Source organism: Rhinoderma darwinii, chromosome 3 (genome assembly GCF_050947455.1).
Source record: "Rhinoderma darwinii isolate aRhiDar2 chromosome 3, aRhiDar2.hap1, whole genome shotgun sequence".
Lineage (NCBI taxonomy): Eukaryota > Metazoa > Chordata > Amphibia > Anura > Rhinodermatidae > Rhinoderma > Rhinoderma darwinii.
Window position 1 is genome coordinate 362,439,155 of NC_134689.1, and position 18,880 is coordinate 362,458,034.

General features: G+C 41.6%; 20 non-coding genes across 20 annotated transcripts; all 20 read left to right on the forward strand.

The window, feature by feature from the left end:
- The first annotated feature begins 1,076 nt into the window (after positions 1–1,076).
- TRNAR-CCU (transfer RNA arginine (anticodon CCU)) lies at positions 1,077–1,149 on the forward strand. Its single transcript has one exon. It is a non-coding gene; the product is annotated as a tRNA-Arg (tRNA).
- A 279-nt stretch (positions 1,150–1,428) lies between these two features.
- TRNAI-UAU (transfer RNA isoleucine (anticodon UAU)) lies at positions 1,429–1,521 on the forward strand. The gene is given in 2 exon segments: positions 1,429–1,466; positions 1,486–1,521. It is a non-coding gene; the product is annotated as a tRNA-Ile (tRNA).
- A 1,454-nt stretch (positions 1,522–2,975) lies between these two features.
- TRNAI-UAU (transfer RNA isoleucine (anticodon UAU)) lies at positions 2,976–3,068 on the forward strand. Its single transcript is given in 2 exon segments — positions 2,976–3,013; positions 3,033–3,068. It is a non-coding gene; the product is annotated as a tRNA-Ile (tRNA).
- Positions 3,069–4,171: 1,103 nt separating this feature from the next.
- On the forward strand, positions 4,172–4,244 carry TRNAR-CCU (transfer RNA arginine (anticodon CCU)). Its single transcript has one exon. It is a non-coding gene; the product is annotated as a tRNA-Arg (tRNA).
- A 279-nt stretch (positions 4,245–4,523) lies between these two features.
- TRNAI-UAU (transfer RNA isoleucine (anticodon UAU)) lies at positions 4,524–4,616 on the forward strand. Its single transcript is given in 2 exon segments — positions 4,524–4,561; positions 4,581–4,616. It is a non-coding gene; the product is annotated as a tRNA-Ile (tRNA).
- Positions 4,617–6,070: 1,454 nt separating this feature from the next.
- On the forward strand, positions 6,071–6,163 carry TRNAI-UAU (transfer RNA isoleucine (anticodon UAU)). Its single transcript is given in 2 exon segments — positions 6,071–6,108; positions 6,128–6,163. It is a non-coding gene; the product is annotated as a tRNA-Ile (tRNA).
- Positions 6,164–7,266: 1,103 nt separating this feature from the next.
- Positions 7,267–7,339, forward strand: TRNAR-CCU (transfer RNA arginine (anticodon CCU)). The gene has a single exon. It is a non-coding gene; the product is annotated as a tRNA-Arg (tRNA).
- A 279-nt stretch (positions 7,340–7,618) lies between these two features.
- On the forward strand, positions 7,619–7,711 carry TRNAI-UAU (transfer RNA isoleucine (anticodon UAU)). The gene is given in 2 exon segments: positions 7,619–7,656; positions 7,676–7,711. It is a non-coding gene; the product is annotated as a tRNA-Ile (tRNA).
- Positions 7,712–8,814: 1,103 nt separating this feature from the next.
- Positions 8,815–8,887, forward strand: TRNAR-CCU (transfer RNA arginine (anticodon CCU)). Its single transcript has one exon. It is a non-coding gene; the product is annotated as a tRNA-Arg (tRNA).
- A 279-nt stretch (positions 8,888–9,166) lies between these two features.
- TRNAI-UAU (transfer RNA isoleucine (anticodon UAU)) lies at positions 9,167–9,259 on the forward strand. The gene is given in 2 exon segments: positions 9,167–9,204; positions 9,224–9,259. It is a non-coding gene; the product is annotated as a tRNA-Ile (tRNA).
- A 1,103-nt stretch (positions 9,260–10,362) lies between these two features.
- Positions 10,363–10,435, forward strand: TRNAR-CCU (transfer RNA arginine (anticodon CCU)). The gene has a single exon. It is a non-coding gene; the product is annotated as a tRNA-Arg (tRNA).
- Positions 10,436–10,714: 279 nt separating this feature from the next.
- Positions 10,715–10,807, forward strand: TRNAI-UAU (transfer RNA isoleucine (anticodon UAU)). The gene is given in 2 exon segments: positions 10,715–10,752; positions 10,772–10,807. It is a non-coding gene; the product is annotated as a tRNA-Ile (tRNA).
- A 1,455-nt stretch (positions 10,808–12,262) lies between these two features.
- TRNAI-UAU (transfer RNA isoleucine (anticodon UAU)) lies at positions 12,263–12,355 on the forward strand. The gene is given in 2 exon segments: positions 12,263–12,300; positions 12,320–12,355. It is a non-coding gene; the product is annotated as a tRNA-Ile (tRNA).
- A 1,103-nt stretch (positions 12,356–13,458) lies between these two features.
- TRNAR-CCU (transfer RNA arginine (anticodon CCU)) lies at positions 13,459–13,531 on the forward strand. The gene has a single exon. It is a non-coding gene; the product is annotated as a tRNA-Arg (tRNA).
- Positions 13,532–13,810: 279 nt separating this feature from the next.
- TRNAI-UAU (transfer RNA isoleucine (anticodon UAU)) lies at positions 13,811–13,903 on the forward strand. The gene is given in 2 exon segments: positions 13,811–13,848; positions 13,868–13,903. It is a non-coding gene; the product is annotated as a tRNA-Ile (tRNA).
- A 1,103-nt stretch (positions 13,904–15,006) lies between these two features.
- TRNAR-CCU (transfer RNA arginine (anticodon CCU)) lies at positions 15,007–15,079 on the forward strand. The gene has a single exon. It is a non-coding gene; the product is annotated as a tRNA-Arg (tRNA).
- Positions 15,080–15,358: 279 nt separating this feature from the next.
- Positions 15,359–15,451, forward strand: TRNAI-UAU (transfer RNA isoleucine (anticodon UAU)). Its single transcript is given in 2 exon segments — positions 15,359–15,396; positions 15,416–15,451. It is a non-coding gene; the product is annotated as a tRNA-Ile (tRNA).
- Positions 15,452–16,554: 1,103 nt separating this feature from the next.
- TRNAR-CCU (transfer RNA arginine (anticodon CCU)) lies at positions 16,555–16,627 on the forward strand. Its single transcript has one exon. It is a non-coding gene; the product is annotated as a tRNA-Arg (tRNA).
- Positions 16,628–18,102: 1,475 nt separating this feature from the next.
- TRNAR-CCU (transfer RNA arginine (anticodon CCU)) lies at positions 18,103–18,175 on the forward strand. The gene has a single exon. It is a non-coding gene; the product is annotated as a tRNA-Arg (tRNA).
- Positions 18,176–18,454: 279 nt separating this feature from the next.
- Positions 18,455–18,547, forward strand: TRNAI-UAU (transfer RNA isoleucine (anticodon UAU)). The gene is given in 2 exon segments: positions 18,455–18,492; positions 18,512–18,547. It is a non-coding gene; the product is annotated as a tRNA-Ile (tRNA).
- The last annotated feature ends 333 nt before the right edge of the window (positions 18,548–18,880 follow it).

Genomic DNA, 18,880 nt, shown 5'->3' on the forward strand with positions numbered 1-18,880 from the left:
TTAGACCTCCAATGGAATAGCAAACTTACTCATGGCCCATGATCTATAAACATAATTGAAGGGGATACATGGAAGAGGTATACCGTTTTTAAGGGTGAGTCCCATCTGTGGTGTTTGCCTTTTCTCTTTCTTAAATAAAAGCCATTGGCATGTTTTAGTTCCAGATTAAAAGTGCTCAACTTGCTTCTTTACTGGATACTTGTCCCAATATATATTAAGAGGTATTTTTAAAGGTTTTGGCCCTCCAATAAGCTTTCCTTCATCTTTATTAGCAGAGTCCTGTAAGTGTGTGATCATAATGAAAAGACAAGGGACCCTCTTTCCCTTGTCTACAAAAAGCAAGCACGTGGTTAAGATTTTGTCAGATCTAGAAAGCAAACGGTAGAACACAAACCATTCTCGATCACTCAGTCACAAGTGAATGTTTGATTGCTTTGGAAAAACAACCACTTATAGAAAAAGTAAAGTCCCAGTTGCCTAATGGATAAGGCACTGGCCTCCTAAGCCAGGGATTGTGGCTTTAACGCCCATCTGTATTGTTTGCCTTTCCTCTGTCTCAAAGTAAAGCCATTGGCATGTTATGGTTCCAGATTATAAGTGCTCTTCTGGCTTCTTCACTGGGTACTTGTCCCAGCTTCTGGGCCGGCTCCATCACTGTTACGTACTGTTATGTGACGATGCGCTAATCCCTTGGCAGCAGCAACATAATTGTATGTGAGATGTCACCAAGGGTTTAAAGTAAAGCCATTAGCATGTTTTAGTTCAAGATTAAAAGTGCTCGACTAGGTTCTTCACTGGATACTTGTCCCAATACATATTAAGAAGTATTCAGTTTTTAAAGGGTTTTGTCACTCCATTAAGATTTCCTTCATCTGCATTAGAAATGTCCTGTTAGTGTGCAATTAGAACGACAATACAAGGGAACCTAGTCTTTTCTTAAAAAAACAAGCATGCGGTTAAGATTTTATCCGATTTGGAAAGCAAACGGTACAACACAAACCTTTCTCGCTCACTCATCACATGTGAATGTTTGCTTGCTTTGGAAAGAAAAAACCACGGCGCAGAGCAAGTTTACAGCCCCAGTGGCCTAATGGATAAGGCACTGGCCTCCTAAGCCAGGGATTGTGGGTTCAAGTCCCATCTGGGGTGTTTACCTTTCTTCTTTCTTAAAGTTAAGCTGTTGCTGTTTTAGTTCCTGATTAAAAGTGCTCAACTGGCTTCATCCACTGGACTGATGCTTCTTTATATATTAATAAGAGAGAAGTAAATGACTTATTACTCACAGTATCTTGACTGACCGCTATCTTAAACGCTGTCGTGTTTTTGAAAATTGATGGAAAACAGACACGCTTGAGGAATCACTTCATCCCGCGGTGCAATCAGTCAGCACACGGTGGAAAACGGACACGCGTGCAGACATCAGTAAGAGCTCCAGTGGCGCAATCGGTCAGCGCACGGTACTTATAAAGCAGTAACTGTTGAGCAATGCCGAGGTTGTGAGTTCGAGCCTCACCTGGAGCACTCCTTTCTTGCCTTCTTGTGCTTTATTTAGACCTCCAGTGGAATAGCAAACTTACTCATGGCCCATGATCTATAAACATAATTGAAGGGGATACATGGAAGAGGTATACCGTTTTTAAGGGTGAGTCCCATCTGTGGTGTTTGCCTTTTCTCTTTCTTAAATAAAAGCCATTGGCATGTTTTAGTTCCAGATTAAAAGTGCTCAACTTGCTTCTTTACTGGATACTTGTCCCAATACATATTAAGAGGTATTTTAAAGGTTTTGGCCCTCCAATAAGCTTTCCTTCATCTTTATTAGCAGAGTCCTGTAAGTGTGTGATCATATTGAAAAGACAAGGGACCCTCTTTCCCTTGTCTACAAAAAGCAAGCACGTGGTTAAGATTTTGTCAGATCTAGAAAGCAAACGGTAGAACACAAACCATTCTCGATCACTCAGTCACAAGTGAATGTTTGATTGCTTTGGAAAAACAACCACTTATAGAAAAAGTCAAGTCCCAGTTGCCTAATGGATAAGGCACTGGCCTCCTAAGCCAGGGATTGTGGCTTTAACGCCCATCTGTATTGTTTGCCTTTCCTCTGTCTCAAAGTAAAGCCATTGGCATGTTATGGTTCCAGATTATAAGTGCTCTTCTGGCTTCTTCACTGGGTACTTGTCTCTGCTTCTGAGCCGGCTCCATCACTGTTACGTACTGTTATGTGACAATGCGCTAATCCCTTGGCAGCAGCAACATAATTGTATGTGAGATGTCACCAAGGGTTTAAAGTAAAGCCATTAGCATGTTTTAGTTCAAGATTAAAAGTGCTCGACTAGGTTCTTCACTGGATACTTGTCCCAATACATATTAAGAGGTATTCAGTTTTTAAAGGGTTTTGTCACTCCATTAAGATTTCCATCATCTGCATTAGAAATGTCCTGTTAGTGTGCAATTAGAACGACAATACAAGGGAACCTAGTCTTTTCTTAAAAAAACAAGCATGCGGTTAAGATTTTATCCGATTTGGAAAGCAAACGGTACAACACAAACCTTTCTCGCTCACTCATCACATGTGAATGTTTGCTTGCTTTGGAAAGAAAAAACCACGGCACAGAGCAAGTTTACAGCCCCAGTGGCCTAATGGATAAGGCACTGGCCTCCTAAGCCAGGGATTGTGGGCCCAAGTCCCATCTGGGGTGTTTACCTTTCTTCTTTCTTAAAGTTAAGCTGTTGCTGTTTTAGTTCCTGATTAAAAGTGCTCAACTGGCTTCATCCACTGGACTGATGCTTCTTTATATATTAATAAGAGAGAAGTAAATGACTTATTACTCACAGTATCTTGACTGACCGCTATCTTAAACGCTGTCGTGTTTTTGAAAATTGATGGAAAACAGACACGCTTGAGGAATCACTTCATCCCGCGGTGCAATCGGTCAGCACACGGTGGAAAACGGACACGCGTGCAGACATCAGTAAGAGCTCCAGTGGCGCAATCGGTCAGCGCACGGTACTTATAAAGCAGTAACTGTTGAGCAATGCCGAGGTTGTGAGTTCGAGCCTCACCTGGAGCACTCCTTTCTTGCCTTCTTGTGCTTTATTTAGACCTCCAATGGAATAGCAAACTTACTCATGGCCCATGATCTATAAACATAATTGAAGGGGATACATGGAAGAGGTATACCGTTTTTAAGGGTGAGTCCCATCTGTGGTGTTTGCCTTTTCTCTTTCTTAAATAAAAGCCATTGGCATGTTTTAGTTCCAGATTAAAAGTGCTCAACTTGCTTCTTTACTGGATACTTGTCCCAATATATATTAAGAGGTATTTTTAAAGGTTTTGGCCCTCCAATAAGCTTTCCTTCATCTTTATTAGCAGAGTCCTGTAAGTGTGTGATCATAATGAAAAGACAAGGGACCCTCTTTCCCTTGTCTACAAAAAGCATGCACGTGGTTAAGATTTTGTCAGATCTAGAAAGCAAACGGTAGAACACAAACCATTCTCGATCACTCAGTCACAAGTGAATGTTTGATTGCTTTGGAAAAACAACCACTTATAGAAAAAGTCAAGTCCCAGTTGCCTAATGGATAAGGCACTGGCCTTCTAAGCCAGGGATTGTGGCTTTAACGCCCATCTGTATTGTTTGCCTTTCCTCTGTCTCAAAGTAAAGCCATTGGCATGTTATGGTTCCAGATTATAAGTGCTCTTCTGGCTTCTTCACTGGGTACTTGTCCCAGCTTCTGAGCCGGCTCCATCACTGTTACGTACTGTTATGTGACGATGCGCTAATCCCTTGGCAGCAGCAACATAATTGTATGTGAGATGTCACCAAGGGTTTAAAGTAAAGCCATTAGCATGTTTTAGTTCAAGATTAAAAGTGCTCGACTAGGTTCTTCACTGGATACTTGTCCCAATACATATTAAGAGGTATTCAGTTTTTAAAGGGTTTTGTCACTCCATTAAGATTTCCTTCATCTGCATTAGAAATGTCCTGTTAGTGTGCAATTAGAACGACAATACAAGGGAACCTAGTCTTTTCTTAAAAAATCAAGCATGCGGTTAAGATTTTATCCGATTTGGAAAGCAAACGGTACAACACAAACCTTTCTCGCTCACTCATCACATGTGAATGTTTGCTTGCTTTGGAAAGAAAAAACCACGGCGCAGAGCAAGTTTACAGCCCCAGTGGCCTAATGGATAAGGCACTGGCCTCCTAGGCCAGGGATTGTGGGTTCAAGTCCCATCTGGGGTGTTTACCTTTCATCTTTCTTAAAGTTAAGCTGTTGCTGTTTTAGTTCCTGATTAAAAGTGCTCAACTGGCTTCATCCACTGGACTGATGCTTCTTTATATATTAATCAGAGAGAAGTAAATGACTTATTACTCACAGTATCTTGACTGACCGCTATCTTAAACGCTGTCGTGTTTTTGAAAATTGATGGAAAACAGACACGCTTGAGGAATCACTTCATCCCGCGGTGCAATCGGTCAGCACACGGTGGAAAACGGACACGCGTGCAGACATCAGTAAGAGCTCCAGTGGCGCAATTGGTCAGCGCACGGTACTTATAAAGCAGTAACTGTTGAGCAATGCCGAGGTTGTGAGTTCGAGCCTCACCTGGAGCACTCCTTTCTTGCCTTCTTGTGCTTTATTTAGACCTCCAGTGGAATAGCAAACTTACTCATGGCCCATGATCTATAAACATAATTGAAGGGGATACATGGAAGAGGTATACCGTTTTTAAGGGTGAGTCCCATCTGTGGTGTTTGCCTTTTCTCTTTCTTAAATAAAAGCCATTGGCATGTTTTAGTTCCAGATTAAAAGTGCTCAACTTGCTTCTTTACTGGATACTTGTCCCAATACATATTAAGAGGTATTTTAAAGGTTTTGGCCCTCCAATAAGCTTTCCTTCATCTTTATTAGCAGAGTCCTGTAAGTGTGTGATCATATTGAAAAGACAAGGGACCCTCTTTCCCTTGTCTACAAAAAGCAAGCACGTGGTTAAGATTTTGTCAGATCTAGAAAGCAAACGGTAGAACACAAACCATTCTCGATCACTCAGTCACAAGTGAATGTTTGATTGCTTTGGAAAAACAACCACTTATAGAAAAAGTCAAGTCCCAGTTGCCTAATGGATAAGGCACTGGCCTCCTAAGCCAGGGATTGTGGCTTTAACGCCCATCTGTATTGTTTGCCTTTCCTCTGTCTCAAAGTAAAGCCATTGGCATGTTATGGTTCCAGATTATAAGTGCTCTTCTGGCTTCTTCACTGGGTACTTGTCTCAGCTTCTGAGCCGGCTCCATCACTGTTACGTACTGTTATGTGACAATGCGCTAATCCCTTGGCAGCAGCAACATAATTGTATGTGAGATGTCACCAAGGGTTTAAAGTAAAGCCATTAGCATGTTTTAGTTCAAGATTAAAAGTGCTCGACTAGGTTCTTCACTGGAGACTTGTCCCAATACATATTAAGAGGTATTCAGTTTTTAAAGGGTTTTGTCACTCCATTAAGATTTCCATCATCTGCATTAGAAATGTCCTGTTAGTGTGCAATTAGAACGACAATACAAGGGAACCTAGTCTTTTCTTAAAAAAACAAGCATGCGGTTAAGATTTTATCCGATTTGGAAAGCAAACGGTACAACACAAACCTTTCTCGCTCACTCATCACATGTGAATGTTTGCTTGCTTTGGAAAGAAAAAACCACGGCACAGAGCAAGTTTACAGCCCCAGTGGCCTAATGGATAAGGCACTGGCCTCCTAAGCCAGGGATTGTGGGCCCAAGTCCCATCTGGGGTGTTTACCTTTCTTCTTTCTTAAAGTTAAGCTGTTGCTGTTTTAGTTCCTGATTAAAAGTGCTCAACTGGCTTCATCCACTGGACTGATGCTTCTTTATATATTAATAAGAGAGAAGTAAATGACTTATTACTCACAGTATCTTGACTGACCGCTATCTTAAACGCTGTCGTGTTTTTGAAAATTGATGGAAAACAGACACGCTTGAGGAATCACTTCATCCCGCGGTGCAATCGGTCAGCACACGGTGGAAAACGGACACGCGTGCAGACATCAGTAAGAGCTCCAGTGGCGCAATCGGTCAGCGCACGGTACTTATAAAGCAGTTACTGTTGAGCAATGCCGAGGTTGTGAGTTCGAGCCTCACCTGGAGCACTCCTTTCTTGCCTTCTTGTGCTTTATTTAGACCTCCAGTGGAATAGCAAACTTACTCATGGCCCATGATCTATAAACATAATTGAAGGGGATACATGGAAGAGGTATACCGTTTTTAAGGGTGAGTCCCATCTGTGGTGTTTGCCTTTTCTCTTTCTTAAATAAAAGCCATTGGCATGTTTTAGTTCCAGATTAAAAGTGCTCAACTTGCTTCTTTACTGGATACTTGTCCCAATATATATTAAGAGGTATTTTTAAAGGTTTTGGCCCTCCAATAAGCTTTCCTTCATCTTTATTAGCAGAGTCCTGTAAGTGTGTGATCATAATGAAAAGACAAGGGACCCTCTTTCCCTTGTCTACAAAAAGCATGCACGTGGTTAAGATTTTGTCAGATCTAGAAAGCAAACGGTAGAACACAAACCATTCTCGATCACTCAGTCACAAGTGAATGTTTGATTGCTTTGGAAAAACAACCACTTATAGAAAAAGTCAAGTCCCAGTTGCCTAATGGATAAGGCACTGGCCTCCTAAGCCAGGGATTGTGGCTTTAACGCCCATCTGTATTGTTTGCCTTTCCTCTGTCTCAAAGTAAAGCCATTGGCATGTTATGGTTCCAGATTATAAGTGCTCTTCTGGCTTCTTCACTGGGTACTTGTCCCAGCTTCTGGGCCGGCTCCATCACTGTTACGTACTGTTATGTGACGATGCGCTAATCCCTTGGCAGCAGCAACATAATTGTATGTGAGATGTCACCAAGGGTTTAAAGTAAAGCCATTAGCATGTTTTAGTTCAAGATTAAAAGTGCTCGACTAGGTTCTTCACTGGATACTTGTCCCAATACATATTAAGAGGTATTCAGTTTTTAAAGGGTTTTGTCACTCCATTAGGATTTCCTTCATCTGCATTAGAAATGTCCTGTTAGTGTGCAATTAGAACGACAATACAAGGGAACCTAGTCTTTTCTTAAAAAATCAAGCATGCGGTTAAGATTTTATCCGATTTGGAAAGCAAACGGTACAACACAAACCTTTCTCGCTCACTCATCACATGTGAATGTTTGCTTGCTTTGGAAAGAAAAAACCACGGCGCAGAGCAAGTTTATAGCCCCAGTGGCCTAATGGATAAGGCACTGGCCTCCTAAGCCAGGGATTGTGGGTTCAAGTCCCATCTGGGGTGTTTACCTTTCTTATTTCTTAAAGTTAAGCTGTTGCTGTTTTAGTTCCTGATTAAAAGTGCTCAACTGGCTTCATCCACTGGACTGATGCTTCTTTATATATTAATAAGAGAGAAGTAAATGACTTATTACTCACAGTATCTTGACTGACCGCTATCTTAAACGCTGTCGTGTTTTTGAAAATTGATGGAAAACAGACACGCTTGAGGAATCACTTCATCCCGCGGTGCAATCGGTCAGCACACGGTGGAAAACGGACACGCGTGCAGACATCAGTAAGAGCTCCAGTGGCGCAATTGGTCAGCGCACGGTACTTATAAAGCAGTAACTGTTGAGCAATGCCGAGGTTGTGAGTTCGAGCCTCACCTGGAGCACTCCTTTCTTGCCTTCTTGTGCTTTATTTAGACCTCCAGTGGAATAGCAAACTTACTCATGGCCCATGATCTATAAACATAATTGAAGGGGATACATGGAAGAGGTATACCGTTTTTAAGGGTGAGTCCCATCTGTGGTGTTTGCCTTTTCTCTTTCTTAAATAAAAGCCATTGGCATGTTTTAGTTCCAGATTAAAAGTGCTCAACTTGCTTCTTTACTGGATACTTGTCCCAATATATATTAAGAGGTATTTTTAAAGGTTTTGGCCCTCCAATAAGCTTTCCTTCATCTTTATTAGCAGAGTCCTGTAAGTGTGTGATCATAATGAAAAGACAAGGGACCCTCTTTCCCTTGTCTACAAAAAGCAAGCACGTGGTTAAGATTTTGTCAGATCTAGAAAGCAAACGGTAGAACACAAACCATTCTCGATCACTCAGTCACAAGTGAATGTTTGAGTGCTTTGGAAAAACAACCACTTATAGAAAAAGTCAAGTCCCAGTTGCCTAATGGATAAGGCACTGGCCTCCTAAGCCAGGGATTGTGGCTTTAACGCCCATCTGTATTGTTTGCCTTTCCTCTGTCTCAAAGTAAAGCCATTGGCATGTTATGGTTCCAGATTATAAGTGCTCTTCTGGCTTCTTCACTGGGTACTTGTCCCAGCTTCTGAGCCGGCTCCATCACTGTTACGTACTGTTATGTGACGATGCGCTAATCCCTTGGCAGCAGCAACATAATTGTATGTGAGATGTCACCAAGGGTTTAAAGTAAAGCCATTAGCATGTTTTAGTTCAAGATTAAAAGTGCTCGACTAGGTTCTTCACTGGATACTTGTCCCAATACATATTAAGAGGTATTCAGTTTTTAAAGGGTTTTGTCACTCCATTAAGATTTCCTTCATCTGCATTAGAAATGTCCTGTTAGTGTGCAATTAGAACGACAATACAAGGGAACCTAGTCTTTTCTTAAAAAATCAAGCATGCGGTTAAGATTTTATCCGATTTGGAAAGCAAACGGTACAACACAAACCTTTCTCGCTCACTCATCACATGTGAATGTTTGCTTGCTTTGGAAAGAAAAAACCACGGCGCAGAGCAAGTTTATAGCCCCAGTGGCCTAATGGATAAGGCACTGGCCTCCTAGGCCAGGGATTGTGGGTTCAAGTCCCATCTGGGGTGTTTACCTTTCATCTTTCTTAAAGTTAAGCTGTTGCTGTTTTAGTTCCTGATTAAAAGTGCTCAACTGGCTTCATCCACTGGACTGATGCTTCTTTATATATTAATCAGAGAGAAGTAAATGACTTATTACTCACAGTATCTTGACTGACCGCTATCTTAAACGCTGTCGTGTTTTTGAAAATTGATGGAAAACAGACATGCTTGAGGAATCACTTCATCCCGCGGTGCAATCGGTCAGCACACGGTGGAAAACGGACACGCGTGCAGACATCAGTAAGAGCTCCAGTGGCGCAATCGGTCAGCGCACGGTACTTATAAAGCAGTAACTGTTGAGCAATGCCGAGGTTGTGAGTTCGAGCCTCACCTGGAGCACTCCTTTCTTGCCTTCTTGTGCTTTATTTAGACCTCCAGTGGAATAGCAAACTTACTCATGGCCCATGATCTATAAACATAATTGAAGGGGATACATGGAAGAGGTATACCGTTTTTAAGGGTGAGTCCCATCTGTGGTGTTTGCCTTTTCTCTTTCTTAAATAAAAGCCATTGGCATGTTTTAGTTCCAGATTAAAAGTGCTCAACTTGCTTCTTTACTGGATACTTGTCCCAATATATATTAAGAGGTATTTTTAAAGGTTTTGGCCCTCCAATAAGCTTTCCTTCATCTTTATTAGCAGAGTCCTGTAAGTGTGTGATCATAATGAAAAGACAAGGGACCCTCTTTCCCTTGTCTACAAAAAGCAAGCACGTGGTTAAGATTTTGTCAGATCTAGAAAGCAAACGGTAGAACACAAACCATTCTCGATCACTCAGTCACAAGTGAATGTTTGATTGCTTTGGAAAAACAACCACTTATAGAAAAAGTCAAGTCCCAGTTGCCTAATGGATAAGGCACTGGCCTCCTAAGCCAGGGATTGTGGCTTTAACACCCATCTGTATTGTTTGCCTTTCCTCTGTCTCAAAGTAAAGCCATTGGCATGTTATGGTTCCAGATTATAAGTGCTCTTCTGGCTTCTTCACTGGGTACTTGTCCCAGCTTCTGGGCCGGCTCCATCACTGTTACGTACTGTTATGTGACGATGCGCTAATCCCTTGGCAGCAGCAACATAATTGTATGTGAGATGTCACCAAGGGTTTAAAGTAAAGCCATTAGCATGTTTTAGTTCAAGATTAAAAGTGCTCGACTAGGTTCTTCACTGGATACTTGTCCCAATACATATTAAGAGGTATTCAGTTTTTAAAGGGTTTTGTCACTCCATTAGGATTTCCTTCATCTGCATTAGAAATGTCCTGTTAGTGTGCAATTAGAACGACAATACAAGGGAACCTAGTCTTTTCTTAAAAAAACAAACATGCGGTTAAGATTTTATCCGATTTGGAAAGCAAACGGTACAACACAAACCTTTCTCGCTCACTCATCACATGTGAATGTTTGCTTGCTTTGGAAAGAAAAAACCACGGCGCAGAGCAAGTTTACAGCCCCAGTGGCCTAATGGATAAGGCACTGGCCTCCTAGGCCAGGGATTGTGGGTTCAAGTCCCATCTGGGGTGTTTACCTTTCATCTTTCTTAAAGTTAAGCTGTTGCTGTTTTAGTTCCTGATTAAAAGTGCTCAACTGGCTTCATCCACTGGACTGATGCTTCTTTATATATTAATCAGAGAGAAGTAAATGACTTATTACTCACAGTATCTTGACTGACCGCTATCTTAAACGCTGTTGTGTTTTTGAAAATTGATGGAAAACAGACACGCTTGAGGAATCACTTCATCCCGCGGTGCAATCGGTCAGCACACGGTGGAAAACGGACACGCGTGCAGACATCAGTAAGAGCTCCAGTGGCGCAATCGGTCAGCGCACGGTACTTATAAAACAGTAACTGTTGAGCAATGCCGAGGTTGTGAGTTCGAGCCTCACCTGGAGCACTCCTTTCTTGCCTTCTTGTGCTTTATTTAGACCTCCAGTGGAATAGCAAACTTACTCATGGCCCATGATCTATAAACATAATTGAAGGGGATACATGGAAGAGGTATACCGTTTTTAAGGGTGAGTCCCATCTGTGGTGTTTGCCTTTTCTCTTTCTTAAATAAAAGCCATTGGCATGTTTTAGTTCCAGATTAAAAGTGCTCAACTTGCTTCTTTACTGGATACTTGTCCCAATATATATTAAGAGGTATTTTTAAAGGTTTTGGCCCTCCAATAAGCTTTCCTTCATCTTTATTAGCAGAGTCCTGTAAGTGTGTGATCATATTGAAAAGACAAGGGACCCTCTTTCCCTTGTCTACAAAAAGCAAGCACGTGGTTAAGATTTTGTCAGATCTAGAAAGCAAACGGTAGAACACAAACCATTCTCGATCACTCAGTCACAAGTGAATGTTTGATTGCTTTGGAAAAACAACCACTTATAGAAAAAGTCAAGTCCCAGTTGCCTAATGGATAAGGCACTGACCTCCTAAGCCAGGGATTGTGGCTTTAACGCCCATCTGTATTGTTTGCCTTTCCTCTGTCTCAAAGTAAAGCCATTGGCATGTTATGGTTCCAGATTATAAGTGCTCTTCTGGCTTCTTCACTGGGTACTTGCCTCAGCTTCTGAGCCGGCTCCATCACTGTTACGTACTGTTATGTGACGATGCGCTAATCCCTTGGCAGCAGCAACATAATTGTATGTGAGATGTCACCAAGGGTTTAAAGTAAAGCCATTAGCATGTTTTAGTTCAAGATTAAAAGTGCTCGACTAGGTTCTTCACTGGATACTTGTCCCAATACATATTAAGAGGTATTCAGTTTTTAAAGGGTTTTGTCACTCCATTAAGATTTCCATCATCTGCATTAGAAATGTCCTGTTAGTGCGCAATTAGAACGACAATACAAGGGAACCTAGTCTTTTCTTAAAAAATCAAGCATGCGGTTAAGATTTTATCCGATTTGGAAAGCAAACGGTACAACACAAACCTTTCTCGCTCACTCATCACATGTGAATGTTTGCTTGCTTTGGAAAGAAAAAACCATGGCACAGAGCAAGTTTACAGCCCCAGTGGCCTAATGGAAAAGGCACTGGCCTCCTAAGCCAGGGATTGTGGGCCCAAGTCCCTTCTGGGGTGTTTACCTTTCTTCTTTCTTAAAGTTAAGCTGTTGCTGTTTTAGTTCCTGATTAAAAGTGCTCAACTGGCTTCATCCACTGGACTGATGCTTCTTTATATATTAATAAGAGAGAAGTAAATGACTTATTACTCACAGTATCTTGACTGACCGCTATCTTAAACGCTGTCGTGTTTTTGAAAATTGATGGAAAACAGACACGCTTGAGGAATCACTTCATCCCGCGGTGCAATCGGTCAGCACACGGTGGAAAACGGACACGCGTGCAGACATCAGTAAGAGCTCCAGTGGCGCAATCGGTCAGCGCACGGTACTTATAAAGCAGTAACTGTTGAGTAATGACGAGGTTGTGAGTTCAAGCCTCACCTGGAGCACTCCTTTCTTGCCTTCTTGTGCTTTATTTAGACCTCCAGTGGAATAGCAAACTTACTCATGGCCCATGATCTATAAACATAATTGAAGGGGATACATGGAAGAGGTATACCGTTTTTAAGGGTGAGTCCCATCTGTGGTGTTTGCCTTTTCTATTTCTTAAATAAAAGCCATTGGCATGTTTTAGTTCCAGATTAAAAGTGCTCAACTTGCTTCTTTACTGGATACTTGTCCCAATATATATTAAGAGGTATTTTTAAAGGTTTTGGCCCTCCAATAAGCTTTCCTTCATCTTTATTAGCAGAGTCCTGTAAGTGTGTGATCATAATGAAAAGACAAGGGACCCTCTTTCCCTTGTCTACAAAAAGCAAGCACGTGGTTAAGATTTTGTCAGATCTAGAAAGCAAACGGTAGAACACAAACCATTCTCGATCACTCAGTCACAAGTGAATGTTTGATTGCTTTGGAAAAACAACCACTTATAGAAAAAGTCAAGTCCCAGTTGCCTAATGGATAAGGCACTGGCCTCCTAAGCCAGGGATTGTGGCTTTAACGCCCATCTGTATTGTTTGCCTTTCCTCTGTCTCAAAGTAAAGCCATTGGCATGTTATGGTTCCAGATTATAAGTGCTCTTCTGGCATCTTCACTGGGTACTTGTCCCAGCTTCTGGGCCGGCTCCATCACTGTTACGTACTGTTATGTGACGATGCGCTAATCCCTTGGCAGCAGCAACATAACTGTATATGAGATGTCGCCAAGGGTTTAAAGTAAAGCCATTAGCATGTTTTAATTCAAGATTAAAAGTGCTCGACTAGGTTCTTCACTGGATACTTGTCCCAATACATATTAAGAGGTATTCAGTTTTTAAAGGGTTTTGTCACTCCATTAAGATTTCCTTCATCTGCATTAGAAATGTCCTGTTAGTGTGCAATTAGAACGACAATACAAGGGAACCTAGTCTTTTCTTAAAAAAACAAGCATGCGGTTAAGATTTTATCCGATTTGGAAAGCAAATGGTACAACACAAACCTTTCTCGCTCACTCATCACATGTGAATGTTTGCTTGCTTTGGAAAGAAAAAACCACGGCGCAGCGCAAATTTACAGCCCCAGTGGCCTAATGGATAAGGCACTGGCCTCCTAAGCCAGGGATTGTGGGTTCAAGTCCCATCTGGGGTGTTTACCTTTCATCTTTCTTAAAGTTAAGCTGTTGCTGTTTTAGTTCCTGATTAAAAGTGCTCAACTGGCATCATCCACTGGACTGATGCTTCTTTATATATTAATAAGAGAGAAGTAAATGACTTATTACTCACAGTATCTTGACTGACCGCTATCTTAAACGCTGTCGTGTTTTTGAAAATTGATGGAAAACAGACACGCTTGAGGAATCACTTCATCCCGCGGTGCAATCGGTCAGCACACGGTGGAAAACGGACACGCGTGCAGACGTCAAAAAGAGCTCCAGTGGCGCAATCGGTCAGTTCACGGTACTTATAAAGCAGTAACTGTTGAGCAATGCCGAGGTTGTGAGTTCGAGCCTCACCTGGAGCACTCCTTTCTTGCCTTCTTGTGCTTTATTTAGACCTGCAGTGGAATAGCAAACTTACTCATGGCCCATGATCTATAAACATAATTGAAGGGGATACATGGAAGAGGTATACCGTTTTTAAGGGTGAGTCCCATCTGTGGTGTTTGCCTTTTCTCTTTCTTAAATAAAAGCCATTGGCATGTTTTAGTTCCAGATTAAAAGTGCTCAACTTGCTTCTTTACTGGATACTTGTCCCAATATATATTAAGAGGTATTTTTAAAGGTTTTGGCCCTCCAATAAGCTTTCCTTCATCTTTATTAGCAGAGTCCTGTAAGTGTGTGATCATAATGAAAAGACAAGGGACCCTCTTTCCCTTGTCTACAAAAAGCAAGCACGTGGTTAAGATTTTGTCAGATCTAGAAAGCAAACGGTAGAACACAAACCATTCTCGATCACTCAGTCACAAGTGAATGTTTGATTGCTTTGGAAAAACAACCACTTATAGAAAAAGTCAAGTCCCAGTTGCCTAATGGATAAGGCACTGGCCTCCTAAGCCAGGGATTGTGGCTTTAACGTCCATCTGTATTGTTTGCCTTTCCTCTGTCTCAAAGTAAAGCCATTGGCATGTTATGGTTCCAGATTATAAGTGCTCTTCTGGCTTCTTCACTGGGTACTTGTCCCAGCTTCTGAGCCGGCTCCATCACTGTTACGTACTGTTATGTGACGATGCGCTAATCCCTTGGCAGCAGCAACATAATTGTATGTGAGATGTCACCAAGGGTTTAAAGTAAAGCCATTAGCATGTTTTAGTTCAAGATTAAAAGTGCTCGACTAGGTTCTTCACTGGATACTTGTCCCAATACATATTAAGAGGTATTCAGTTTTTAAAGGGTTTTGTCACTCCATTAAGATTTCCTTCATCTGCATTAGAAATGTCCTGTTAGTGTGCAATTAGAACGACAATACAAGGGAACCTAGTCTTTTCTTAAAAAAACAAGCATGCGGTTAAGATTTTATCCGATTTGGAAAGCAAACGGTACAACACAAACCTTTCTCGCTCACTCATCACATGTGAATGTTTGCTTGCTTTGGAAAGAAAAAACCACGGCGCAGAGCAAATTTACAGCCCCAGTGGCCTAATGGATAAGGCACTGGCCTCCTAAGCCAGGGATTGTGGGTTCAAGTCCCATCTGGGGTGTTTACCTTTCATCTTTCTTAAAGTTAACCTGTTGCTGTTTTAGTTCCTGATTAAAAGTGCTCAACTGGCTTCATCCACTGGACTGATGCTTCTTTATATATTAATAAGAGAGAAGTAAATGACTTATTACTCACAGTATCTTGACTGACCGCTATCTTAAACGCTGTCGTGTTTTTGAAAATTGATGGAAAACAGACACGCTTGAGGAATCACTTCATCCCGCGGTGCAATCGGTCAGCACACGGTGGAAAACGGACACGCGTGCAGACATCTAAAAGAGCTCCAGTGGCGCAATCGGTCAGTTCACGGTACTTATAAAGCAGTAACTGTTGAGCAATGCCGAGGTTGTGAGTTCGAGCCTCACCTGGAGCACTCCTTTCTTGCCTTCTTGTGCTTTATTTAGACCTGCAGTGGAATAGCAAACTTACTCATGGCCCATGATCTATAAACATAATTGAAGGGGATACATGGAAGAGGTATACCGTTTTTAAGGGTGAGTCCCATCTGTGGTGTTTGCCTTTTCTCTTTCTTAAATAAAAGCCATTGGCATGTTTTAGTTCCAGATTAAAAGTGCTCAACTTGCTTCTTTACTGGATACTTGTCCCAATATATATTAAGAGGTATTTTTAAAGGTTTTGGCCCTCCAATAAGCTTTCCTTCATCTTTATTAGCAGAGTCCTGTAAGTGTGTGATCATAATGAAAAGACAAGGGACCCTCTTTCCCTTGTCTACAAAAAGCAAGCACGTGGTTAAGATTTTGTCAGATCTAGAAAGCAAACGGTAGAACACAAACCATTCTCGATCACTCAGTCACAAGTGAATGTTTGATTGCTTTGGAAAAACAACCACTTATAGAAAAAGTCAAGTCCCAGTTGCCTAATGGATAAGGCACTGGCCTCCTAAGCCAGGGATTGTGGCTTTAACGCCCATCTGTATTGTTTGCCTTTCCTCTGTCTCAAAGTAAAGCCATTGGCATGTTATGGTTCCAGATTATAAGTGCTCTTCTGGCATCTTCACTGGGTACTTGTCCCAGCTTCTGGGCCGGCTCCATCACTGTTACGTACTGTTATGTGACGATGCGCTAATCCCTTGGCAGCAGCAACATAACTGTATATGAGATGTCGCCAAGGGTTTAAAGTAAAGCCATTAGCATGTTTTAATTCAAGATTAAAAGTGCTCGACTAGGTTCTTCACTGGATACTTGTCCCAATACATATTAAGAGGTATTCAGTTTTTAAAGGGTTTTGTCACTCCATTAAGATTTCCTTCATCTGCATTAGAAATGTCCTGTTAGTGTGCAATTAGAACGACAATACAAGGGAACCTAGTCTTTTCTTAAAAAAACAAGCATGCGGTTAAGATTTTATCCGATTTGGAAAGCAAACGGTACAACACAAACCTTTCTCGCTCACTCATCACATGTGAATGTTTGCTTGCTTTGGAAAGAAAAAACCACGGCGCAGAGCAAATTTACAGCCCCAGTGGCCTAATGGATAAGGCACTGGCCTCCTAAGCCAGGGATTGTGGGTTCAAGTCCCATCTGGGGTGTTTACCTTTCATCTTTCTTAAAGTTAAGCTGTTGCTGTTTTAGTTCCTGATTAAAAGTGCTCAACTGGCTTCATCCACTGGACTGATGCTTCTTTATATATTAATAAGAGAGAAGTAAATGACTTATTACTCACAGTATCTTGACTGACCGCTATCTTAAACGCTGTCGTGTTTTTGAAAATTGATGGAAAACAGACACGCTTGAGGAATCACTTCATCCCGCGGTGCAATCGGTCAGCACACGGTGGAAAACGGACACGCGTGCAGACGTCAAAAAGAGCTCCAGTGGCGCAATCGGTCAGTTCACAGTACTTATAAAGCAGTAACTGTTGAGCAATGCCGAGGTTGTGAGTTCGAGCCTCACCTGGAGCACTCCTTTCTTGCCTTCTTGTGCTTTATTTAGACCTCCAGTGGAATAGCAAACTTACTCATGGCCCATGATCTATAAACATAATTGAAGGGGATACATGGAAGAGGTATACCGTTTTTAAGGGTGAGTCCCATCTGTGGTGTTTGCCTTTTCTCTTTCTTAAATAAAAGCCATTGGCATGTTTTAGTTCCAGATTAAAAGTGCTCAACTTGCTTCTTTACTGGATACTTGTCCCAATATATATTAAGAGGTATTTTTAAAGGTTTTGGCCCTCCAATAAGCTTTCCTTCATCTTTATTAGCAGAGTCCTGTAAGTGTGTGATCATAATGAAAAGACAAGGGACCCTCTTTCCCTTGTCTACAAAAAGCAAGCACGTGGTTAAGATTTTGTCAGATCTAGAAAGCAAACGGTAGAACACAAACCATTCTCGATCACTCAGTCACAAGTGAATGTTTGATTGCTTTGGAAAAACAACCACTTATAGAAAAAGTCAAGTCCCAGTTGCCTAATGGATAAGGCACTGGCCTCCTAAGCCAGGGATTGTGGCTTTAACGCCCATCTGTATTGTTTGCCTTTCCTCTGTCTCAAAGTAAAGCCATTGGCATGTTATGGTTCCAGATTATAAGTGCTCTTCTGGCTTCTTCACTGGGTACTTGTCCCAGCTTCTGGGCCGGCTCCATTACTGTTACGTACTGTTATGTGACGATGCGCTAATCCCTTGGCAGCAGCAACATAACTGTATATGAGATGTCGCCAAGGGTTTAAAGTAAAGCCATTAGCATGTTTTAATTCAAGATTAAAAGTGCTCGACTAGGTTCTTCACTGGATACTTGTCCCAATACATATTAAGAGGTATTCCGTTTTTAAAGGGTTTTGTCACTCCATTAAGATTTCCTTCATCTGCATTAGAAATGTCCTGTTAGTGTGCAATTAGAACGACAATACAAGGGAACCTAGTCTTTTCTTAAAAAAACAAGCATGCGGTTAAGATTTTATCCGATTTGGAAAGCAAACGGTACAACACAAACCTTTCTCGCTCACTCATCACATGTGAATGTTTGCTTGCTTTGGAAAGAAAAAACCACGGCACAGACCAAGTTTACAGCCCTAGTGGCCTAATGGATAAGGCACTGGCCTCCTAAGCCAGGGATTGTGGGTTCAAGTCCCATCTGGGGTGTTTACCTTTCTTCTTTCTTAAAGTTAAGCTGTTGCTGTTTTAGTTCCTGATTAAAAGTGCTCAACTGGCTTCATCCACTGGACTGATGCTTCTTTATATATTAATAAGAGAGAAGTAAATGACTTATTACTCACAGTATCTTGACTGACCGCTATCTTAAACGCTGTCGTGTTTTTGAAAATTGATGGAAAACAGACACGCTTGAGGAATCACTTCATCCCGCGGTGCAATCGATCAGCATACGGTGGAAAACGGACACGCGTGCAGACATCAGTAAGAGCTCCAATGGCGCAATCGGTCAGCGCACGGTACTTATAAAGCAGTAACTGTTGAGTAATGACGAGGTTGTGAGTTCGAGCCTCACCTGGAGCACTCCTTTCTTGCCTTCTTGTGCTTTATTTAGACCTCCAGTGGAATAGCAAACTTACTCATGGCCCATGATCTATAAACATAATTGAAGGGGATACATGGAAGAGGTATACCGTTTTTAAGGGTGAGTCCCATCTGTGGTGTTTGCCTTTTCTATTTCTTAAATAAAAGCCATTGGCATGTTTTAGTTCCAGATTAAAAGTGCTCAACTTGCTTCTTTACTGGATACTTGTCCCAATATATATTAAGAGGTATTTTTAAAGGTTTTGGCCCTCCAATAAGCTTTCCTTCATCTTTATTAGCAGAGTCCTGTAAGTGTGTGATCATAATGAAAAG